We start from the raw sequence: 16,603 nt of genomic DNA, 5'->3' as shown, positions 1-16,603 counted from the left end.
GTCATTGGGTCGTGGCAACAGTGCCGCCGTCTATCGGGCGATCACTGTCATTACTCCCCATCTTGTCTGGTTAATGGCGCGTGGGACCCGTGGGAGAGGCTGGCCGACTCCGGGGAGCCGACTCCCACGGGGCCACCTTCGGGGCGTATCCGCCGTCTTCTATGCTCTCACTGACTGGCGGGTCCGCCGTCTCTGAGCCGTATAGGCAGGCCATCGTGGCCACAGTGCGCCGCGCACTGTGGCGGAGGTCAGGTCTGGCATGGCTACAGTGCCGGGCCACGCTGGAGATCTCCGGCGGTACGACACACTGTAGCCATGCCGGCTCCTTGCAAGCAGGAGGTGACGGCCACGCCGTGGTCGTACCCGCCCCGTCTATTGCAATGAGAGTAGAGTCGTGGGCCGACTTTCCATAGCCGGCTCCTCCAGAAGTCGCCGGCCATGAGTCGACCCATGTGGGAGTCGTCATCTGAGACTCGGCCCATCTGGGAGTCGTCATCTGAGACTCGACCCATCTGGGAGTCGTCATCTGAGACTCGGCCCATTTGGGAGTCGTCATCTGAGACTCGGCTTTGAGGGGCGCGGCCTGCCCCGATGTCTTGAAAGGTTCTGGGGCTCGGGTAAGCCTACCCGTGGCCCATTACTCTGACACAACTTGTGGATTCCCGAGGTGACTTTGGGGTAATCTATGCATAGGGGTTGATGCACGTTTTTATTATCTTTTCTCCGATAGAAACTTTGGGGCCCCCTTGTAGTTCTTTGTGTCGATTGAGTATTATAAATCTGAAATTGTTTGACACATATCGTATAATTAACTCATGGGTACTCGCGTTAAATTGGGGTATCTAGGTGACATTAGAGTTGGTTGATATGTATCATATGGTGTTATTTTAGTACGAACTCTTGATTAGATCGATCGGAAAGAATTGCTTGATGTTGTTTTAGTACGAACTCTTGATTAGATCGATGGGAAAGAATATCTTGATGTTATTTTAGTACGAACTCTAGGATAGATTGGTCGAAAAGAATAGCTTTGAGGTGGTTTCGTTCCCTACAAATAATTTATATCTTTTGTTCTCTGCTAATAGGAACTCGAGAGTGATTCTTTATTGTAGTTTGAGGGATAATCATATGATCCAACTATGTTAGCATTGTTGAGAGATTGCACTAGTGAAAGTATGCACCCTAGCCCTCATTTTCCATCATTGCAATACCGTTTGTGCTTCGTTTTATTATCTACTACCTTGATGTTTTTTATTGTTCGCACTACAAAAACTCATATCTACTATCCATATTACACTTTTATCACCATCTCTTCGCCGAACTAGTGCACCTATACAATTTGCCATTGTATTGGGTGTGTTAGGGACACAAGAGATTTCTTGTATTTGATTGCAGGGTTGCTTGTCAGAGATTATCTTCATCCTACGCCTCCCACGATTGATAAACCTTAGGTCATCCACTTGAGGGAATATTGCTACCATCCTACAAAACTCTGAGCTTGGAGGCCCAACACGTGTCTACAAGAATAAAGTTGCATAGTAGACACCAGCGGTCGATTTGAGTCATTTCTTCCTCTTGTAGCTCCCTAGGACCATCAGTTGCAACGAACGGATCGGGGTGGTTGAAGATGTGTCTGCTCGTTGTCACCAACAATCTCCATGCGTGAAGCTAGTTGCGTTTGAATCTGTGGACAATGGGAGGAAGTTTCTGGCATGTGTAGAGAAGGTTAGCCCCACTTTAGTTGTTACAAATCATTTGTTAGATGTGATTCAGACACTGTCATGGTCCTAACCCATTCATACCACACCTTCAACCAAATGCATCCTAAGACAGTGTCACAGTTTGTACCTAGTATCTGAAAATGTTGCCATCTCATCAGCGGTGCCATTAGAAAATTATTTGGCACCGCTTCAGCAGTTTGTGCAGCAAACTTTGGGCCACACATCCGAGAAGCCAAGCAGTAAAATACTAAATTTTTATGGCATGAAGGAACTGGGCATCGGAGTAACTAGGTGCTCCGGAGTCCTGATCCGTCATTTTTTTCCGCTGCATCGGCTTGCCAGTGCAGGGCACCGGTGCGAAATGTAGCAATAGTTGTCTTTACACTGGTTTTGGCATACATAGTGGACGACCTTAGTGCTATTAGTTCCATGTTACTCAATTTGTGCATGTACACACCTGTTAGTATCAATTTGATGTCATCCAAACACTATCGCTATGTTGTTGTAGCTATATTTAGCTTTCTCATAAAATGTTCAATTTGTTTTTTATAGTACATGAGTAAGAACTTGTAGCGTTGTTGTAGTTAAGTATAGCTTCTGATGTTTCAGAATTTGGTTATTGTCTCAGTAGAAATTAATTCATTTGCACATTGATCTTTTTTAGAAGATATATCATAATTAAACTGTTTCTCCAGTTTTTCAAAATAAGTATTAGTGATTTTCTGTGTTGCTATAAACCCATTTCCCCTACAAATGTTACTGATCTAGTTTCAAATATTATAGGATGAAAGGAAGTGTTCTTACCTGGAGTGGGTTGATCAAGAGTGGCCACAGTCTTCGAAGATGTGCCTAGCAAAGCTCTGGAGCATGTATGAGGAAGAGAACATAGGTAGGCTTAGAGAAAGTGTTGTCAACACTAAAGAATATTTGAAGATGCGGGATAAAAATAGGAAGGTGGAGAATGAGCTCAGATTTTTTAAATGAAACTTTGCTAAGATGGTGTTGGCGAAGGAGGAGGCACTTTCCCAGTTGGCTAGTGCAAAACATGTTCTTACTGAACTGAATGCAGAGGTGTATAAGATAAGCCTGGATGATCTCGATAAGGGAAATGAATATATTGTTCTAAGATTGTTCTTATGAAGCTGAGCTAGCTATATGCTGCACTGTGTTGTTTTCAGGTAGCTATCGTAATGTGATGTTAAAACATATTTATGTGCCTCATATGAAATTGGAAAACAGCTGTTCGATATGAAATGTGAATTTGCTTAATATTGGAATTATTAATTGAAAACTAATAAATGTGCTAAATGGGCCATGGAACTTTGCAAACTGTTCTAGCAGTAAAAGCGCTTGTAATGGATAGCCCAATGCCACACAGTTTTCTTCATCAAATGGTGTGTGATGTAGTTGAATAAAAGCAAATGGTTAACCGAGGCAGAGCGTGTCTGATAGTTACACCTATCACACACGAGCCTATACATAAAACTGTGTGGGATGTACATACAAACTGAAACGTTTTCCCTGGATCGACTGTGTGGGATGTACATACGAACAGAAACGTTTTCCCTGGATTGACTATGTGGGATGTACATAAGAACGGAAATGTATTCCTTGGATTGACTATGCGGAATGTACATAACAAATGGAAACGCTTGTTTGGGACTGACTGTGCGAGATATACTTACGACCGGAACTGGCTGGGCCTGTATAATCATAGTTGATCACTCACCCGTTACGCACGGCCTCATTTGCCGAGCGTGTGTGCCAGGAGGGCCTATCCCTGACGGTTTTTAGGTCGTGTGGGAAGGACCCCCCCCTATCGCGGTCACTCACTAGGCACCGATTCAGAATGTCGTCACGGAAAGGGGTTAAAAACCATTTGTATATCACCTCGCTGTACCAGTGAGATCTCGCGGAAACGTGAAATAAAAAAAATGCAGCAATGTATTTTTGGGTTTTTGGATTAATAGATCTGAAAATAAAAGGGAATGAAATAGATCTCAAAGGCAAATATGATAAAGAATTGACCCGTGGGCTGTAGATTTTACTAGTGGATTCTCTCGAGAAATATAGCATACGGTGGGTAAACAAATTACAGTTAGGCAATTGATAGAACTTCAGATATTTATGACGATATCCAAGCAATGATCATTATATAGGCATCACGTCCAAGATTAGTAGACCGACTCCAGCTTGCATCTACTACTATTACTCCGCACATCGACGGCTATCGAGCATGCATCTAGTGTATTAAGTTCATGGAAAAATGGAGTAATGCAATAAGAACAATGACATGATGTAGACAAGATCTATTCATGTAGGAATAGACCCCACCTTGTTATCCTTAATAGGAACGATAGATATGTGTCATGTCCCCTTCTGTCACTGGGATTGAGCACCGTAAGATCGAACCCATCACAAAGCACCTCTTCCCATGGCAAGAAAAATCGATCTAGTTGGCCTAACTAAACCAAAAATTCAAAGAAGAAATATGAGGCTATAAGCAATCATGCATACAAGAAAACCAAACTCAAATAACTTTCATGGATAAAATAGATCTAATCATAAACTCAAAGTTCATCAGATCCCAACAAACACACCGCAAGAAGAGTTACATCAAATAGATCTCCAAGAGACCATTGTATTGAGAATCCAAAGAGTGAGAGAGGATGCCATCTAGCACTACTATGGACCCGAAGGTCTACAATGAACTATTCACACATCATCAGAGAGGCACCAATGAGGATGATGAACCCCTCCTGATGGCGTCTAGATTGGATCTGTGGTTTCTGGAACTTGCGGCGGCTGGAATTGTGTTTCGTCGACTCCCCTAGGGTTTTTGGATTTTCCCGGTATTTATAGAGCAAAGAGGTGGTGCGAGAGGTGGCCGAGGTGGGCACAACCCACCAGGGGGCGCCTAGTCCCCCAGGCGCGCCCAGGTGGGTTGTGCTCTCCTCGGAGCCCCCCTCTGGTACTTCCTTGGCCCATCATGTGTCTTATGGTCTAGAAAAAATCTCCAAAAAGTTTTGCTGCGTTTGGACTCCGTTTGGTATTGATTTTCTGCGAAGTAAAAAACAAGCAAAAATAGAAACTAGCACTGGGCACTATGTCAATAGGTTAGTCCCATAAAATGATATAAAGTTGCTATAAAATGATTGTAAAAAATCCAAGAATGATAATCTAACAACATGGAACAATCAAAAATCATAGATACATTGGAGACGTATCACAGATGTCTGTTTCTCCTATTTTAGCTGAATCGAATTTGACTACGGTCGGTCCTTGAAGAAGGTTTAAACAACAAACTTGATAAATCACCTTTGTCACTTTTGCTGTAAGTAAGAACGGTTCTTGCTAGAAGCCCGTAGTAGCCACGTAAAACTTGCAACAACAGAGTAGAGGACGTCTAACTTGTTTTTGCAGGTCATGTTGTGATGTGATATGGTCAAGACGTGATGTGATATACTGTTGTATGAGATGATCATGTTTTGTAATATCGACAACCGACAGGAGCCTTAGGGTTGTATCTTTATTATATGAAATGCAAGCACCATGTAATTGCTTTACTTTATCGCTATGCGGTAGCAATAGTTGTAGAAGCAATAGTTGGCGAGACGACCCTGACGCAACGATGGAGATCAAGTTGTCAAGCCGGTGACAATGGAGATCACGACGATGCTTTGGAGATGGAGATCAAAAGCAAAATATGATGATGGCCATATCATGTCACATATTTTGATTGCATGTGATGTTTATCCTTTATGCATCTTATTTTGCTTAGAACGACAGCAGCATTATAAGATCATCCCTTCACTAAATTTCAAGATAAAAGTGTTCTCCCTAAGTATGCATCGTTGCCAAAGTTTGTCATTTCGAAGCACCATCTGATGATCGGGTGTGATAGACTCTACGTCCACATACAACGGGTTTAAGCCTGTTTTACACACGCAGAATACTTGGGTTAAACTTGACAAGCCTAGAATGTACAAACATGGTCTCGGAACACTGGAGACTGAAAGGTCGAACGTGAGTCATATAGTGGATATGATCAACATAGAGATGTTCACCATTAATGACTACCCCATCTCATGTGATGATGGGACATGGGTTAATTGATTTGGATCATGTATTGTCGGTGTACTAGAGTAGGGGTACCCTAGTATCCCGAACTTGTGCACGGGCAGTTGCAGCCACCTGCGGCAAGGCTTGCCGGGTGACCGCCAAGGTCCTCCGCGGTTCCTGTGGAGCCATTCAAGAACAAAGTATCTAAGCCAAGGAGACAAGGCCCCGGCAAGAGGAGCTTGCCGGGAAGGCCAACCAAGGCATAAGAGCAAAGCATCCAAGCCAAGGAGACAAGGCCCCGGCAAGAGGAGCTTGCCGGGAAGGCCCACCAAGGCATCTCAAGGAGTTTGCCGCGACGCGCCACGCGTCCCGGCATGGCCCGGGGAGCGACAAGCTTCCGGACGCGAAAAGACAACGACCGCGGCAAGGCACTTGCCGCGGCATGCTACCACCCTGTACCTACGCTCCAGCGCATCCACCAACATGTCGCCCTGGGGCCTTTCCAGGCGCGCGTGGCGAGAGGCTGTGCAGCCAGTGGTGCACGGTGGCAAGCGGCGCTGACAAGATCGCATCGTGGCGAACGGTGGCGTCCCTGACGGTCCCTGTTTGCACTATTTGGGCGACGTAGACGGGCATTTAATGCCTTTGTCCCCTGCCGTCAGGGTTAGGTATGATACACTATACAGGTTGTTGTACCAACCGCAAGTCCTTTTTCCATTTTTACCCTTGTCTACGTTGCCACCTGTCGGTGACCCCTTGAGCATATAAAAGGAGGCCCATGCGCAACGTAGAGAGGGGTTCGGAAGGTTCGAAGCCAGAAAACACTCAAGCTCGGTCTCGTTAGCAGCTAGAGTGTACTGTAGCACTCAGCGCTCCCGAGCAAGAACTCTATACAATCAGACAAGCAACAGTAGGAGTATTATTCTCCGGAGAGCTCCGAAGCTGGGTAAACCGCTCGTGTGCTTCGCCTCGATCTGCTCTTCCTGCGATCTCCGCCCCCCGCCAAACCGAAAGGGGCTCGGTCCGCCGGCCCCATAGATGTTTGTGGATCAGTTTCCCCGACATCTTTGGCATGCCAGGTAGGGGAGCGTCGAGGTTGTGTGAACCTGATCCGGCGTTCACACGGGCTAGATCTTCATTTCCTTCATCGACATGCCACCGAAGAAGAATACTTTGGCGGCAACTGTTCCGTCCTCGTCGATCCCACCACCACCGGAGCAAACGGGTGGTGGGGTAGATGCCGGTGGAAGAACGGACATCGACGAGTGAGCTCACGGTGATACCAGGTCCAAGGACAAGGCTCCACAGACCTCGCCATCCGTACAAGCACCGCGCCCATCTCAGGAGGCGCAGGACCGACAACGTCATGGTATTCGCAGTACCATACGTTTGTTGGACCAAGATCGAGCTGGTGGATCTCGGGACGCTCGAGACCAGCATGCACGCCAACATGCTGGCACGAGCGAGGCACGGTCGCCTGGACGAGATACTGCTCCTTCTAACATAGTTAGAAGTCCGAGCATGTCCTGCTCCTCGCACCGTTCGCCACTACCGCCCACCACTCCAGCAGAAGCTTTGGCGCGAGCTCAACTACTCCTGGATTACCCTCCAACGGCAGACAAGATCGATGAATGGAGGGCCACCATTCAGAGTCTCATCGGCTTTGCCAACGGCAACACTCCACGGCAGCCGAGTACGTCGCTGCCACGGCAGGATTGCCGGGCGCGAGCCGATGGCGACGAAACCGGTGGGGGTGCAACCACCATGCACTCTCCACCCAGAAGGCCAAGATCGCCGACTCTCCGGATCCACCTCGACAGCGACTCTACCGCGTCATCAGATCCACGAGCTCGTCGCGATCAGCGCCAAGTTCTTCGCGAGCGACAGCAACAAGACTCTCGAACTCGTATCGAGCGCCGAAGAGAAGCGCGGCGTCAATCAGAACAGCGCGCTGGGCCCTCTGTCTACATGCATGCACCAGGGGAACCAGGTGACTTGCCGTACGCGGTAGGTTGCCCTGCGTTCACTCGTGAGCTGCGGCAAGTCCAGTGGCCCAGCACGAAGAATTTCAAGCCAGACGTGCCAGAGAAGTACAACGGCAAGTCACATCCGTCGGAGTTCCTCAGCATCTACACCATCGCAGTGCAAGCTGCTGGGGGGCGGGACGACAAGATCCTTGCCAACTACTTCCCGCTGGTACTCAAGCCCAATGTCAGATCCTGGCTCATGCACTTGCCGAACAACTCTATATCCTCCTGGGAAGACCTATGCCATCAGTTTGTCGGCGCTTTTATAGGTGGCCACAAGCCTCCTGGCCAAGAAAGCGACCTTCATCTGCTCGCCCAAAAGGAAGGAGGGCCCCTGCGCAAGTACATTCAGAGATTCAACCGCGTACAGCACAACATCCCAGATGTCCACCCTGCCGCGGTAATCAGCGCGTTCCATCAGAACTTGCGGAACCGCAGGATGCGGGAGGAGATGGCGATGTGCAAGATCAGAGACGTCAGTGAGCTATACGCCCTGGCTGACAAGTGTGCGCGTGCTGAGGAGGGGAGGAAACTCTCCGGAGAGAATACAGAAGCAGCAGGATCAGATAGTGAGGGGACCGCCCCGGCAAAGAAAAACCGGCGGTGGAACAACCGGAAGAAGAAAGGCAAAGATGTGCTAGTCATTGAGCAGTCCGGCAGCGGAGGTGGCGCCAAGAAAGCCAAAACTGGTAGCTCCGGTGGCAACAACTGCCAGGCTGTGGCGGTCGCCGACAAGCAGGACAGCACCAACAAGCAGTACTGCAAAATCCACCGCACCAAGGGCCATGACCTCCAGAGCTGCAAGAAGGTCGAGCAGCTTGTCGAGCAGCAAAAGGCTGAATACGAGCGACGCGACAAGGAGAAGGCCCAGGAAGGTGCTGGAGGAGCCGGCAAGAAACGCCCCGGCCGAGGAGGACGCCGCGGCAAGGCCAAGCAGCGGCAAGGAGATAGACCTCCACGCGGCCGCGACAAGGATGAAGATGACGACGACGATGAAGATATGGATGATGACGAGACCGATGAGCAGGAGTTCTAGAAAGCCACAGAGGTCCTGTGCATTGACGGTGGTGCTTCTCTGCATACTTCCCACTGCCAGCTCAAGCAGTGGATGCGGGAAGTCAATGCGGTGGAACCACCCGTCGAGTCACGCAAGCCTCTGAAATGGTCCAACACGCCTATCATCTTTGATATTGAGGACCACCCTGACCGCATAATTGCGGTCGGGTGCTTGCCGATGTTGGTTTCACCAACTATCCGCAACCTCAAGGTCACTAAGATGCTAGTTGACGGCGGAGCCGGCTTGAATCTGATCTCCTCCGCGGTACTCTAGAAACTCCAGATCCCTGATAGCGAGCTCGAAGAGACCGGAACATTCCAAGGAATCAATCTGGGAAGAAGCAAGCCGAAGGGAAAGATCACGCTGCCGGTGACATTTGGCAGCGAGTTGAACTTTAGGACTGAGAGGGTCACTTTTGACGTTGCTAACTTTCCATTGCCCTACAATGGGATACTCGGTCGTCCAGCACTCGCCAAGTTCATGGCAGCCTCTCACTATGCATACAACATGCTGAAGATGCCAGGCCCGATAAGTGTCATCTCTGTCCCTGACGACAAGAAAGATGCTCTTATCTGCGCCGACAAGATCTACCGGGAAGCAGCAGCCGCAACAGATCGCAAGTCACTTGCCGCTGAAGCTCCCGGGGCGAAGAAGAAGACCAAGTCCGGCAAGAGTTCTGATGCCCACTCCGGCAAGCGCACCTCTTCGGAGTGCTGCGCTACCGTCGAGGACGCACCATCGAGCTCCTCCGGCAAGTGTAAGAAGACAATGGCAGCTCCACCAGAGACCAAGAAGGTGTCCGCCAAGGAGGATGGCACTAGTGGTACCTTCACCATCAGTGCCACTCTCGACCCTAAATAGGAAAGCGCGCTCATTGCTTTCCTGCGGGCGAACGTCGACGTGTTTGCGTGGCAACCGTCTGACATCCCCGGTGTTCCCAGGAAAGTAATAGAGCACCATCTTGCCGTCTGCCCTCGTGCGCGCCTCGTCAAGCAGAAAGTTAGGAAGCAGGCAGTGGAGCGTCAAGAATTCATTGCAGAAGAAATCAAGAAATTGGAAGCAGCAGGCCTTGTCAGAGGAGTGCTCCATCCTACGTGGTTGGCCAATCCTGTAGTCGTGCGCAAAGCAAACGGGAAATGGAGACTTTGTATCGACTTTACCGATGTCAATAAAGCTTGTCCCAAAGACCTATTTCCCTTGCCGCGCATCGACCAGATTGTTGACTCCACGGCCGGATGTGACTTGCTGTCATTTCTTGATGCATACTCAGGGTACCATCAGATCTTCATGGCGGAAGAGGATGAGGAGAAGACCGCATTCATCACCCCATGTGGCACATACTGTTTTGTACGGATGCCTTTCGGTTTAAAGAATGCTGGTTCAACATTTGCAAGGGTAGTCCATTACACTTTTGAGCCGCAAATGCACAGAAATGTGGAAGCCTACATGGATGATATAGTGGTCAAGAGCAAGGACAAGGCGACTCTGATTCAAGATTTAGACGAAACCTTTGCAAATCTGCGCAAGATCAACCTCAAGCTTAACCCCGAGAAGTGTGTGTTTGGAGTCCCCTCCGGCAAGCTTCTCGCGTTCTTCGTGTCTCAGCGGGGAATCGAAGCCAATCCCGACAACATCAAGGCCATTGAGCAGATGGAAGCACCAAAGCGCGTCAAGGATATACGAAGACTTGCCGGCTGCGTAGCTGCTCTCAGCAGGTTTATCTCTAGGTCTGCTGAGCGCACCCTGCCGTTTTTCAAAATATTGAAAAAGGCAGGTCCAATGAAATGGACCCCGGAAGCGGAGGCAGCGCTGCAGGACTTAAAGAGATACCTGTCCTCCACTCCAATACTTGTCGCACCTAAGCCACAAGAGAAGTTGCTGCTATATATAGCGGCAACCAATCAAGTGGTTAGTGCTGCGTTAGTAGTGGTGAGGGAGGCAGATGATGAGCCAGCAACCACGGCAGATGCATCCAGCGACAAGCAGAGGACTTCACCGGCAAGCTCTGGTCCCGACAAAGATGGATCTGCGCAGTCACATGAGAAGATGCAGAAAAGAATGGTGCAGCGCCCAGTTTACTTTGTCAGTTCCCTTTTGTAGGGGGCTAGGTCAAGGTACTATGGTGTGCAGAAATTGCTTTTCGGCCTTCTCATGGCCTCGAGAAAGCTGCGCCATTACTTTCAAGCACATGAGATCACAGTCGTCACTCGTTTTCCGCTGAAGAGGATACTGCAAAGTCCAGAAGCAACAGGCAGGATTGTCGAGTGGGCACTGGAACTGTCAAGCTTTGGCCTCAAGTTTGAGAGCACTTCAACTATCCAAAGCAGAGCGCTGGCAGAGTTCATAGCAGAATGGACGCCAACACAAGATGAAGAAATTCCAGAAACAAGCATCCCCATCAAGGAAGCAAGCAAAGAGTGGCTGATGTACTTTGATGGTGCTTTCTCGCTGCAAGGCGCCGGTGCGGGCATGCTGCTTGTCGCACCCACCGGAGAGCACCTCAAGTACGTAGTCCAGATGCACTTTCCCAAGGAGCAAGCAGCGAAAAATACCGCAGAGTATGAAGGTTTGCTTGCCGGTCTCAGGATCGCAGCAGACCTTGGGATCAAGAAGCTCATTGTCAGGGCAGACTCACAGCTTGTCGTCCGCCAAGTGAACAAGAATTATCAGAGTCCGTTGATGGAAGCTTATGTTGATGAAGTGAGAAAGCTAGAAGAGCACTTTGACGGCCTACAAATGGAACATGTTCCAAGAACTCAGAATGATATTGCCGATGGCCTGTCAAAGTGCGCCGCACTTAAATTACCTGTGGAACCAGGGATCTTTGTGCTCAAGCTGACTCAACCATCTGTAACACCGTCAACTGAACAGAGCAAGAAGGGGAAGTTGATTTTTGGCGACTATTTGCCGGCAGAGCTCCCCGAAGCCGCCGCCAAGAAGGTCCCCAAGATCAACGCCGAGAGTGCTGAGGAGCAGTCTGCTCCGGCAAGCCTTAAGGTTTGCTCCGTCGAAGCAGACGCTCCCGACAAGCTTTGCTCTGGCAAGCTTGCCGGGGAACATCAAGCTCCGGCTGAGCCTCAGGTTCTCGCCGTAGAAGCGGATGTTCCCGCAGCAGCAGATGTGCCTTTAGTCCTTGTTGTCGAGCCGCAAGCTCCAGCATGGGCACATCAGATTGTCCGTTTCCTTCAGACAGGAGAACTTTCCGAAGAGCAAGAAGAAGCGGAAAGAGTAGCCCGACAGTCAAGTATGTACCAGTTTGTCGACAGCACACTGTACAGAAGAAGACTCAACGGTGTGAAATTGAAGTGTATCCACCGGGAAGATGGACAAAAGCTGTTGGCAGAGATACATGGAGGCGTATGTGGTCACCACATTGGCGCAAGAGCACTTGCCGGCAAAGCGTTCCGGCAAGGTTTCTTTTGGCCGACAGCCCTCCAGGATGCAACTGCACAAGTAACCAAGTGTGAAGCGTGCCAGTTCCATTCCAAGCAGATACACCAGCCAGCTCAAGCTCTCCAGACGATCCCTTTATCCTGGCCATTTTTGGTCTGGGGGCTCGACATCCTCGGCCCTTTTCCCTGAGCTGTCGGGGGCTTTGAGTACTTGTATGTTGCAATCGACAAGTTCACAAAGTGGCCGGAAGTGGAACTAGTGAGGAAGGTGACAGCACAGTCAGCAGTCAAGTTCTTTACGTCGATTGTTTGCCGCTTCGAGATCCCTAACAGGATCATCACCGACAACGGCACACAATTCACGAGCCGCACCTTCATGCAGTACGTCCAAGATCTTGGCGCCAAGGTCTGATTCTCTTCTGTTGCTCATCTGAGAAGCAACGGTCAAGCGGAGAGGGCAAATGCTGAAGTGCTGGGTAGACTCAAGACCATGACTTTCGACAGGCTGCGCAAGTGCGGAAAGAACTGGATTGAGGAGCTGCCGGTGGTTCTTTGGTCGGTCAGAACGACGCCAAATCGAGCCACTGGCCAGACACCTTTCGCTCTAGTCTATGGAGCAGAGGCAGTTCTCCCCACGGAACTTGTATACGGGTCACCTCGAGTGCTCGCTTATGATGAGATTGAGCAAGAGCAGCTGCGACAAGACGACGCGCTGCTCCTTGAGGAGGACCGTCTTCAGGCTGCTGTACGAGCTGCTCGATACCAGCAAGCTTTGCGCCGCTACCATAGCCGCAAAGTTAATGCCAGAAGTCTCGAGGAAGGCGACCTTGTTCTTCGGCGCGTTCAGTCCGCCAAGAATTCTAACAAGTTGACGCCGAAGTGGGAAGGCCCTTACCGGGTGAAACGAGTCACTAGGCCTGGCGCTGTCCGCCTTGAGACCGAAGATGGTAATCCAGTGAGCAACTCCTGGAACATTGAGCATCTTCGTAAGTTTTACCCGTAAGGCGCGGTTGCCGGAACCTGTTCCGGCAACAATCTTTTGTACAAGTCTTGCCGATATTGCATGTAATCCCTTGTACAAAGCCGAGCGCAGATCCCGTGCATAAGTAAAGCTCATGTGCTCTGCACATCTTGTCAATTTCATGCTTTCTATATTTCTTTGCATGCATGTATCTGACACTTTGTGCAGCACATACCCCCGGTAAGAAATAACGAGCCGTCAGGCTTCATATCATTGTTTTCTCTGCTTTCTCTTTCTCAAAGGAAGGAAGTTCCCTCGCGCACAAGTTTGCCGGGGGGGAAAGGAGATAATGGTGTGGACCAGGCGTCGTTCAAGGAAGTGTTCGCCTTACCGGAAAGCAAACGACAGAAAAGCTAAGAGAAAAGCTAAGTTGCCAAAGTTTGAGCAATCAGTTTTACTTTTTAAGTTATCTTCCTCGAACGACCCTGCTTTGTATGGAAAAACTGTGCGCGGAGGAACCAACTCGTAGCTAGTTGCGCCCTTATTTTGTTTCGAGTCCGCTCAACAACTTAAGTGAGCTGCAACTACTTGCGACAAGGTTTCTTGTCGGCAGCGGCACCGCCAGCAGGCTGCTGACGTTCCGCACTCAGCGCTCGCGGCTAAGGTGCCTGCGCTGACAAGTTCCCTAAAAGCGTAGGGCAAAAAACATACAAAGAAGGGAATCAAGTAAAGGAAATAACATAGCAATTGCCACCTCAAAATAGAGTCATAGTACAAGATAGCTTGTCGTAGCTCTAACAGTTCGTCTCGTAACATGACCAGCAGCGACAAGGAAAAGAGAAAATGGGCGGCCTAATCTACGCGATCGCCCTCAACCCTCTTCATCCCGCTCACCTTGTCCACAATGGGTGCGACAAGGGCCTTGAGCGCTTCCAGATCGGCATCCGGCGGCAAGGACCTAAGCACATTGGTGAGGTTGAGGCCTGGATTGCGAAAGGCCACCTTGACCAGCACCTTCTGGAGAGCCCCTGCGCAGATCTTGCGCGACTCGTCGGCCAGCTGCTTTGGGATCTTCTCCCAGAGTCGCTGGAGGGCCGTCGCCACGCCTTCGAAGAACAAGCTGAGCTTGGCGCTGGGTTGGAGGTGCTCATCGGAGGAGTACCTGAAATCCTCCATCCCCAGCTGCGCCAGCTCCTTGTCGATGGCCGCGGCAGCATCCACAAGACCCTCGGTCCAATGCTCCACGGTCTCCCTGAAAGTGTCCTGGGCGGCAGTAGCATTCGCCAGCAGCGCCTCGTCGGCCTTGATCTTCTCTGACAAGGCCACTTCCCGCTCCCTGGCGCCATCTAGCGTCTGAGTCAATGTGGCCAGCTTCAACTCCAGATCTGCATTGGAGTCCTTGGCGGCGCTGAGCTCTTTGATCCTCTTAGCGAGATGACCTTGCAGCTCGCCATGAGCGGCGGCGTCCTTCTCGCGCTCGCGCTTGAGCGCGGCAAGCTCCTCGCCGCTCGCCTTGAGATCGGCCTCCAGCTATGCCACCTTCGTCTCCAGCTCCTCCTTGGCGGCCTCGGCAGCTGCGGAAGCATCCTTCGCCTCCTTGAGAGCCCCGCCGAGTGTTTTCTCGTGCGCGGCAAGCTCCTCCTCGTGGCTGTCAAGGTTGACCTTGCACTGCGCCAGCTCACCTTCTTGCGCAGACAGCTTTTCGGCAACAAGCCGATGTCGCTCTTCGATTTCAGCCTTCTCGAGGAGGAAGGCCTTCCGCTCCTCGTCAACTTGTTCCCGCTCCTCCGCCAGAGCCCGGAGAGCTTCCTGCCTGAAAACCCGGAGCTCCTCCGCGCGCTTCTTGATGTCCACTCCCGCCTTCGCGACAAGTGCTTCTCGGGACACCAGCTTGGCTTGTCGGGCGCGGTAGAGTGACAGCAGCTTCCGCAGCAGCCGCTCCTCCTCAGGCTCGTCACTGCTTGGCGCGTCAACCAGCTTCAGCCCAGCGGAGGCAAGTACTTCTCCGTCCAGCATCTCTCCTTCGACCGACGCCCTGGAGCTTGAAGCCCAGGGGAGCTTGATGAAGATGCCGTCGCCGGCCTTCAGATAGGCGCCGGACTGGGGCTCTTCGGAGCCTGGCGCTGCAGCAGCGGCGGAGGGATCGGCGGTCGGCGTAGCGCCTGGCGCTCCTGCGGCCTCGGGGCCGTCAGTGCGATTGCCGGATCCCTCGCCGGCTTCTGCGGCGGCAGCCTTGGCGGCCTCTTCGCCGGCAGGATCATCAACGCCGGCCTCTCCTTCGGTGGTGACGGCATCGTCAACGCTGCTGCGCGCGTTCTCCTCGCTGGCGACCTCGGTTTCCATCGGCTCCGTGGCAGATGGATCTGGTGAACGGAAAAAGGGAGAGAAATCAAGCGAACATCCAAAAAGAAAACCAGAAGAAGAAGAACCCAAGGGAAGTTTTCAGGCAAGAGGATTACCTGTACTAGGGCCTGCAGTCGTGGTCTCAACCGCTAGAGGGCCACTGGTGCTGTCCCTTGCCAGAGAACTGCCCCTTGCCGGAGAATTCTCCCTTGCAGGAGAATGGTCTTTTGCCGGAGAATTCTCCCTTGCCGGAGAACGCTCCCGTGCCGGGGAATTCTCCCTTGGCGGTGTAGTTGAAGCAGATGGCACTTCAGGAGCGGCTTCCGGGCACTCCTGGTGAGGCTGCTCTGCTCCTACACAAGCCAAATTCAGATATCAGCAAAGAAAAAGCACCCATGCGCGCCCAACAGCAGGAAATAAACCATATACTTATGCTTGGGGCTGCTTGGAGGAAGGGTTGCCGGCCTTGGCTCTCTTCGCCGCTCTCTGGGCCAGCGTCCTGAAAAGGAATGGGTTCAGAGTGAAGCAAGTCAGATACAAGACAAAGCAACAAAAATTGAAGAACTACAAGTAGAGTAAAGAGTCTTACTCTTCTTCTTCCTCATCGGAGCTAAGTGCGGAGAGATTGAAGTCCGGCTCGCCTCCGGTGCGACGAGGCGGAGGAGTAGGTTCCCTTGCCCGCTTGGCAGGGGCGGTGGCGGTGGACCGGGAAGACCCCGCTCCAGTTGCCGCAGCAGCGTGGGGCGCTCCCACGGCAACCCTGCTTGCCGCAGTGGAGTGTGTTGCACGGCTCGGCGGCTGTTGACTCGTCTGCCGCTCCGCTACGTCCCGGCCCTGCGGAGACGCCTTCTTGGTGGAGCTGGGGGCTCCGCTTGCGACGAGCTGCCTGAAGGTTCGAGCCCGACAAGCTCTCCCTCGCCGGGCTCGCTCGACTCAGCTTCAGGCCCGACAAGTTCTTCCTCGCTGGCAAACTCCTCTCGCTCGGCAAGGCTTGCCGCCTCTGCTGCCTCTGCCTCCTCCACAGTAAATCCAAACTCGCC

Source organism: Triticum dicoccoides, chromosome 3B (assembly GCF_002162155.2).
Source record: "Triticum dicoccoides isolate Atlit2015 ecotype Zavitan chromosome 3B, WEW_v2.0, whole genome shotgun sequence".
NCBI lineage: Eukaryota > Viridiplantae > Streptophyta > Magnoliopsida > Poales > Poaceae > Triticum > Triticum dicoccoides.
The sequence above is the reverse complement of the archived record's forward strand: the minus strand, read 5'-3'. Positions refer to the sequence as shown.